The sequence below is a fragment of the Chrysochloris asiatica genome, unplaced genomic scaffold, assembly GCF_000296735.1.
Source record: "Chrysochloris asiatica unplaced genomic scaffold, ChrAsi1.0 scaffold00026, whole genome shotgun sequence".
Lineage (NCBI taxonomy): Eukaryota > Metazoa > Chordata > Mammalia > Afrosoricida > Chrysochloridae > Chrysochloris > Chrysochloris asiatica.
The window spans coordinates 10,260,289-10,268,771 of NW_006408544.1; the positions used below are offsets into that span (position 1 = coordinate 10,260,289).

The window sequence follows — 8,483 nt, forward strand, 5'->3', positions numbered from 1 at the left end:
GTCCTGGTAACAGGGAATGGCCAAGAAGATGGTCCTGGAGAAGAGAGTGTACTGAAAAAGGATGTGATTGGTGGTCTGAGGCTGGAGGTGGGGAGTCTCTGGATCTGTTTGGTCCAAACACTATTGGAGCATGAGACAGATCCACGGGACCGCAGCACAGACTTGTTGTGTGCCATCGAGTTGGTGGTTCCAACTCATAGTGACCCTATGTAGGATTTTTGAGGCTGTCAATCTTTATTGGAACAGAAAACTTCATATAGAAATTCCAGTCCCTAAATATAGAGTGCAGAAATTCCATGTACATATATGTCTACAGTCCAGGGTAACCCCATTTTTCCTTAACTCCTTTGTTCTTACTCATGTTTTCCCTAACAATTTGCCAAGGTTCAGGGTTGTTGTTTTTTTCCCATTTCCCTAGATTTGTATCATGGTTATTGTTAGGTGTTGTTGAGTTGTATACAACAGAAGAAAGTCCTGTCCAGTCCTATGCCATCGTCAACCGTTCCTATGTTTGAGCCCATTGTTACAGCCACTGGGTCAATCTGTTTCACTGAGGCCTTCCTCGTTTTGACTGACCCTCTACTTTACTAAGTAGTTCTTTTCCAGGGATTTGTTCCTTCTGATAGCATGTGAAAAAGAATCTCACCTTCCTCACTTTAGAGGATCACTCTAGCAGTACTTCTCCTTTTTGTTTTTGAAGGAATATTTATTAACAAGACAGATAACATATGCTTATTTAACATGTACTTTTAGGCCATTGAAGCTAAAGGAAAATCACCTGTTCAGTGGGTAACAGGAATTGCTTTGTGTGTGCACACTTGAGTACAATTAGAAAATACTGGAATTATAGTCTCTGAACTTCAGAATTTGAATAGGTGACAGTGATCTGTTTCGAGATGAGAGCAGAAAATTCTTTTAAGAATCATTCGAAGCTTGGACAAAAAATTCCACCGCTCTGTTCCTAGGACCCCTCTATATCTTCGTGGTTCAGATGATATGAAGGATGCTTCAATTCAACCTTTCAGAGAGGACAACCAGCTCATGTGATGTCATCAACCAGGAGAATGTTGGTAGTAATCACAGCTCAGGAGTCAAGAAGCTGTTTCTTTACACAATACTTACTCCATATGCCTACTTCTGCTGACACTATTGGTTCACCTGTGTTCAAGTTGACACCCACAAGTTGACCCTATTCAGAACATTCTGATTGAACTTTTACTAGTGTTCTAGTAAGAACTCTAGAAGCCTGAGTTCTGATCAAGAACCTTGGGAATAATGATCAATGCATCAGCAAATGCTTGGACTCCAAGCTGGGCCTTGCCCTTGATACTGGGTTTGTGTTTCATCGGTGTTTCTTCCATTGCCATTTTCACTGCACCTACCCCCAGAACCACACAGCCCTCAAGCCATCTCATATTGTGTCTTTGATTTGTGTGAGTGTGTGCTTATTTGATCCTTTGATCAACAGTGTGACAGAGCGTGGGTTATTATTGCACTTCTCAGTGAAAGTGAACTTCTCTTCTCCCAAACGTGTACTCAATGATAAGCTCTGTGTGTCCCAAACAGTCAGGATTTAGGTCATCTAAAGAATTTAGAGCCACCCCACCACAGGCTAGTGTCAGCGCTCCATGTCTCTCCATTTCACTCTGCTCAGAACTACTATGCCTTCCTTTACAAGGGCATCTAAGGAAAAAGTCACTTCCCTTTTGATTAATAACAACAAATCCGTTATTGGAATCACCACAGACTTTCTTTTTCTGTTTTAGTATTTTTAAAATTCGATCTTTAATGAATTTTCTTTCTGCATTTCTCTCTCTCTTCAGCACTCTTGTAAAAGAAGTCAGAGTTCACTTCTCTTTTTTCATATTCTGACAACACATTGCACTGAGGACGTACACATCTTTGACTCTTTTCTTCATATCAGGATGCAGTGCTCCATGGTCCAAAGTGAGCCCTCTGATTAAGTGTGTATAGTTTCAGATTTGTGTTTCATTTCCATGATTGCAATCATGGAAAGGTCAATAGGTTCATCTTGTTTTTTAATGGCCAAAATGAAGTCAACTACAACCTTTGTTAATGGAGCTCTGGTAGCATAGTGGTTACTAGGTGGGCTGCTAACCTCAAGGTCTAGCTAGTTCGAAACCACCAGCAGTTACACAGGAGAATGATGAGGCTTTCTGCTCCCATAATGATTTATAACCTTAGAAACCCTACATAGGGTCACTGTGAGTTGGAAATGACTCTATAGCACACCACCACTACTACCATAGTCTCTGTTAAGATGTCAGCAAGCTGAGCATGAACTTTAGTATGCAGAGACGGTCTGGCCACATCTATCAGTGTTTCTCTGTCTATCTCTTTACTTACTTTGATTTGTTCCCAAAAGTAAAGTGGCTTTTCCTTTGCAGCTTCAAATCCTTCAGTTACGATTCTGGAATGCAGACCTTCAGAAATGTAGAGATCCACCTGTTTCAGCTAGTCTGGCTCAGAATGGACCTAGCTGTACTTCTTCCAAGACAGATTAGTTTGTTCTTTTGGAAGCCCATGGTATATTCAATATTCTTTTCCAACACTACAATTCAAAGGCATGCTTGACCCTGCTAGCATTTGCAATACTGGTGGCATAGCTTCCAGCTTCATAGCAAAAGGCAAGCCAACACAGTACAACAAACTGGTAGATGAATGGTGGAAGACTCCCTCTTTAGACTACTTCCTGTCAGTCCATCCTGGAATGAGATCTGGATAGCTTAGCTGCCTGGGAAGGAGGTGGATTAGGAATGGGGATAATATTGGGAAACATAAGTTAATGTGATAATATTTTAAAATGTCATTGCACCACATACACTTAAGCAGATGAAAGGTTGGATCAGGGTTCATAGAACCATGTCTAGGTGAGAGGCATTAAGTAGAATGAAAGTGGTCATGGACAAGTAACAATCTCTTCATATTTGTTTTTCTTTATATGTAAAATGGAAATAATATAGCACTTGTTTCATAAGAGTTATGTGAGGAACAGAGTGTTAATATATATAAATCTTGATCAGAATCTGCACATGTTCTGCTTTGACTAAGGAATAATCATTAGTATTCTCTGCCCTCTATTGCCTGGTAAATGCCTTTCCACTACTGCAAGAAAATAGCCAAATGAATCCCAGCCTGTGTATTGCTTTCCTTCTCCATACCTTCACTGTTGTTGTTAAATGCCATTAAGTCTGTTCTGACTCTTAGCAACCCTATATAGGGTTTCCTAGGAGTACCTGGTGGTTTGAACTGCCAACCTTGCAGTTCAAACCAATGTTGCAGTCCAGCATATTAACCCGCAGGCTACACCAAGACTCTGTATCTTCACTATGTGTTCCCTAATGTCTTATCTCCATCACCAATCCAAGACCTATCTTTGCTTAGCAAAAAGGACTTTTACCATTCACAATAGAAATAAGGAGAATTTGTGTGTGTGTGCATGTGTGTGGTTTTAAAAGAGAATTCACATTATCTAAGTACCTCTGGTTACCTTTCCAGAAGACCCACCACTGTCCATTGCTGAAGAGTTAATTCTGACTTATAGTGAGCCTGTTGTTGTTGTCAGGTGCCATCGAGTCGGAACCGACTCATAGCGACCCCATGCACAGCAGAACGAAACAATGTCCGATCCTGGGCCAACCTCACTACGGCTGCCACACTTGAGTCCATCAATGATGCCACCTGGCCAATCCATCTCGTTAGGGGTCTTCCTCTTTTTCTTTGACTCTCCACCTTACCCAGCATGACATCCTTCTCCAGCGACTGTTCTCTCTGGATAATATGTCCAAAGTATGAGAGATGAAGCTTAGCCATCTTGGCCTCCAAGGAGCACTCTGGCTGCACTTCTTCCAAAACAGATCTACTGGTTCTTTTGGCAGTCCATGGCACTTTCAATATTCTCCTCCAACACCACAACTCAAAGGCATCAATTCTTCTACGATCTTCCTTATTCATTGCCCAGCTCTCGCATCCATATGAGGTTATTGAAAATACCATGGCTTGGGTCAGGCGCACCTTCGTCCTCAAGCTGACATCTCTGCTCTTCAATACTTCAAAAAAGTTCCTGTGCAGCAGATTTGCCCAATGCAATACATCGTCTGATCTCTTGACTGTTGCTTCCGAGAGTGATAGTTGATCCAAGAAGAATCAAGTCCTTGACAACTTCAATCTTTTCTCCATTGATAAGAATGTTGTTTATTGGTATAGAACAGAGTAAAAATACCATATAGTGTTTTCAAGACTGTAGGATAAGCACTGAACTGGTAACTGCAAGGTCAACAGTTCAGACCCACCTGCAGTTCTCAAAAGCCCTCTACAGAGGTTGCTATAAGTCTGAACTGGCTTGATGGCACACAACCACTGTCTTTATAGAAACAGACTGCCACATCTTTCTCCTATGGAGTGGTTGGTGGGTTTGAACTGCTAACTTTTCAGTTAGCAGCCAAGCACTTTATCTACTGTACCACCAGAGCTCCTTGGAAGGAGTCAGAGTTGGAGTTTAAGCTCAGCTCTGTTTGACAGCTGGCTTCTCATATTAGAAACCTCAGAGTCTTCAGATTCCACGTTTTGCTAAGTTTGCAGACCTGCAGAGTGTCTGTAGTACCCTTTGTGTGCACCAGACGGCAGGTCTTTCTGGAATTTGTTAAGGCAGCTTTAAGACCGGTTCTACCAGTGCTCTGAGCTCTAGGATCACCCGGAGATTTCTAATAACAGAAATGCTTCCGCCCTGCTCCCAGAGAGTTTGTTACTGTGGATTTTGTGAGAGGCCCAGGCATATGTATTTTTAATAACTTCAGCTTGTTACGGGAACCTGCATTTTGAAGTCAACATTTTAGAGCATTCCAGAAAAATGTGAGATTCTTTCTTTCTTTCAAACACACACACACACATACAGGCTCCTGGATTTCAGAGTAGGAGAGATTTTTCAGCATGCAAAGAGACCTTAGGACTCACTGATGAATCATTAACAAGGAGGCTGAGGTTAGAGACACTTGCCCAGAGGCAGAACTGGAACTACATTTCTGGCCTCCCTCCATCCCTCCCCAGCCTAGCTGACCACAGTCATCCACAAACCATAGGGATATGCCATTAAAACCCTTGCATTTCTCTACTAACCCAGGGCGCTGAGAATACTTTTTGGGAAATGACAGAAGGATTCTTCTCCCTTGCTTAGTACCTTTAGCTGCTGTTGAGACAATTTCAAACCCCAAAGAATTAAAAACTCTGTGGAACATGTTTTTGAGTCAGATTTCCACCAGGCCGGTGTAATTAAGAGCCATTGTTCTGAATTGCTTTTCAATGTTGCTGATTGCCATGGAGAGGGATGTCCTCCACTCACTGTGCCCTAGCTCTGCCTCCTTTTGTTCCACACTCCTGTCTTCTGGGAGTACCAAAAAAAGGAGTGACTGAGTTTTCTGGCAAACCAAAACCCTCTCTGAGCCCCAATTGTCTCCTCCGGAAGACAGGATGATGACTACCGTGAGAAAATGTGTCAATTTTGCATGCAATTGAGCTTGTCTTTGCACCCTCTGTCTTTCAAGTCAGATACTATTTTCACATAGGCCAAGGACTTGGAAAATCTAGAGTGAAAACCCCTAAGTTTGTAAATTCTTACAAAATGGGTCCTGAAAGGTAAGTTACTTACACACAATGAGGTGCTTTGAGAGGAGAGTTAGTACTTAGGCATACGGACTCCTAGGCCCTAGTTCTCTCCTCCATATCACAATCACACTGTCCTGAAGCCTTTTCAAGGAAGTCTCCCTTCCTTTCTTTTCTCTCCCCTTCTATTATCATTTGGTGAGCACTTGCTTAATTTTAGGCCCTGTATTAGGTATCTGTTAGAGAACAGTACCAATAATAGGCACTGTATAAGTTTCTTAGGCCTACCATAGCAAAGCATCACCAAATGGATGCTTTAAAATAACAGGAAGTTATTTCTCACAGTTCTGAAGGCTAGAAGATTGAAATCAAGGTGTTAGCCAAGTTGGTTCTGTTTGGAAGATTCTGTATTCTTCTTCTTCCCTAACTTCTATTAAGAGTCCTGGTGTGGCACCTTAGGATAAGCACTGGAATGCAAGGTCAGTTTGAAGCACAAGGTCGGTGGTTCAAACTCACCAGTGGCTCCATAGAAATCCTATACAGAGTCACTGAGTCGGAACCTACTGGATGGCACTTAACAACAACAAGAAAAAGCTTCTGTTGGTTTTGGGAATTCTTGGTGCTCTTAGCTAGTAGATACAGTGCTCCCATTTGTACCTCTGTTGTCACATGGCTTCCTGTCCTATGTGTTGGTATCTCCTCCTTTTCTCTCCTTATAAGAACAAGCTACATTGCATTAGGGCCCACCCTATTGACCTCATCTTAAGCTGATTGTATCAACAATGTCCCTGTTTCCGAATAAGGTCACCTTCACAGGTATTGGGGGTTAGGACTTTAACCTATCTTCTTTGGGGACATAATAAAACTCAAAACAGGTATCAAATAAATGTTTGACAATGGTTTATTTATTCATGCGTATTCACATCCATTCACATATTTTCACAAGCACTTTCTTCCAGCTAAATCTTTTTCAGGGACGCTGTGAGGGACACAAGAGGAGGAGGAAAACACATGGTCTACAATGCCCTCAGGAGTCCTGGCATGATGCTGTAGGATAGTTATTGGATTACTAACTGAAAGGTCTATGGTTCAAACCCACCAGTCACTCCCTGAAAACCCAATACAGGTCACTAATAATCAGAACCAACTTGAAGCCACTTAACAACAACCATGCCTTCAAAGAGTTGATGAAGTTTGTGAGGAGAAAGTTCATATCTCTCTCACATGCACACACACACACACCCTGTGGATAATCAGTATCCACTGTGGATTTATAGTAATAGTGTTGGTTTAAGGTTGGAAATGCTGGGAAATCAAGCCATGGTTGCTGCTTCTCTTTTTCTGCCCACCTCTGTGATGGTGCTTGTTCAATCTAACCTCTGGACTCTCTTCTCTTTTAACCCCTTATGTGATAGGCTTCTATCTTGGGCCCTCTTTTCTTCTCTTTTTAGTCTATATGGTCTTTTAGGGGCATCATCCATTTCCCTGCTTCAATAATCTCTTGAAGCTTCTAAATCTGTATCTCCGAGGACAGTATTTCAGTGAGTTTCAGATCCTTATATCAAATGACTCCTGACCATCTCTGGTCAGATTCCTCAAATACCTCTTCTGCCAAACTGAACTCCTTTCCCCTCCTACCTGATTTCTTCTTTTCACTCAGTTGCTCAGTCAGAAACCTGGAAGTCATTCTAGACTCTTTCGGCTTTCTCACTACTCCAGCATCCCAGTCATCACAGTGTTTTTGGACTCATGGAATTGAAGAACTCCAAACCTCCCTATCACAGATCCCTGTCTTCCCATCTTTACTTTTTCTGTTACTGTCAACATTCATCTTTATTATTATTATAACAGCTCTTTTACTAACTGCTCTACTTTTAGTCTGATTTATGCAAATCAGTTTTCTACACAGCTCCCAGGGAACTCTTTTCTTTCTTTTTAAAGTTTTTATTGTAAATTGAGTGAAAGTTTACAGGGCAGAACATCAGTTTTACATTCAACAAATCATATACTTTGTTTCATTACAATGATTGTAATCCCTGCCATGTACCATCAGTTAACAGTATTTCTATTCATTTTCGCTCTTTTTTTTTTTTTTAAACACTCAGGCATATAAAATAATTTACACCACCAAATGGCCCATTCTGCAAGTCTGCCTCCTGGCTGGCAGCTCTCAGTCCTCAGCTGCTCCCTCTCTCCATGTCTCCATCTTTGCCTCCATCTCTGGTGTCTCTGCTTCTCTGGATAAGGTCCTGTATTCCGCTTGTGCTCTTCTCCCTTGATGGTCCTAGGGTCCTCTGTTTCTGGACTATAAGATTAACTACTTCCCAACTTTTGTTACAAAATTTCTACCTTTACAATTCTGACAGTTGCAATTAATCATAATAACAATAACTCACTATGAATCATAAGAATCCTCATCTCTTTTAACAAGACCCACCTAGTCAAGATGAAAATTATTCAGTGGAGACTCTTCCCCACACACTCTTAAACTAAACTCCCTCTTGAAACCTTGTAAGCCTGTCATTTAGTGCCTTTATCACCCCGTCATTTTAGGTAGCCAATGTCTAAGTTGCCCGTCTCTATCTACCCTGTATATAGAGAGGATAGCATTGGTACTTGATGTGAAGACTCCTTCACTCTCAGTTGGTATTTAGAGCTGCTACCTCCATGAGTATAGGTCAAATTCATCAAATTGTAGCAATTTGCCCTCATTCCTTTTATCAAAAAAGCTTTTTTTATCTTCCTCTAGTTGAGTTCTGATTATCAAGCCATCGAGGCTAGGTCAAATGGGTACTATCTGCAAGTTTGGGTGTTCTTGCGCATCTCCCCTCACTTAATATCAGCTGGAGGCTTTACTCTCAGCT

General features: G+C 41.6%; 1 pseudogene; it reads right to left on the reverse strand.

Annotated features, from left to right (window-relative positions):
- Positions 1-1,039: 1,039 nt before the first annotated feature.
- On the reverse strand, positions 1,040-7,306 carry LOC102826082 (annotated as a pseudogene).
- Positions 7,307-8,483: the final 1,177 nt, after the last annotated feature.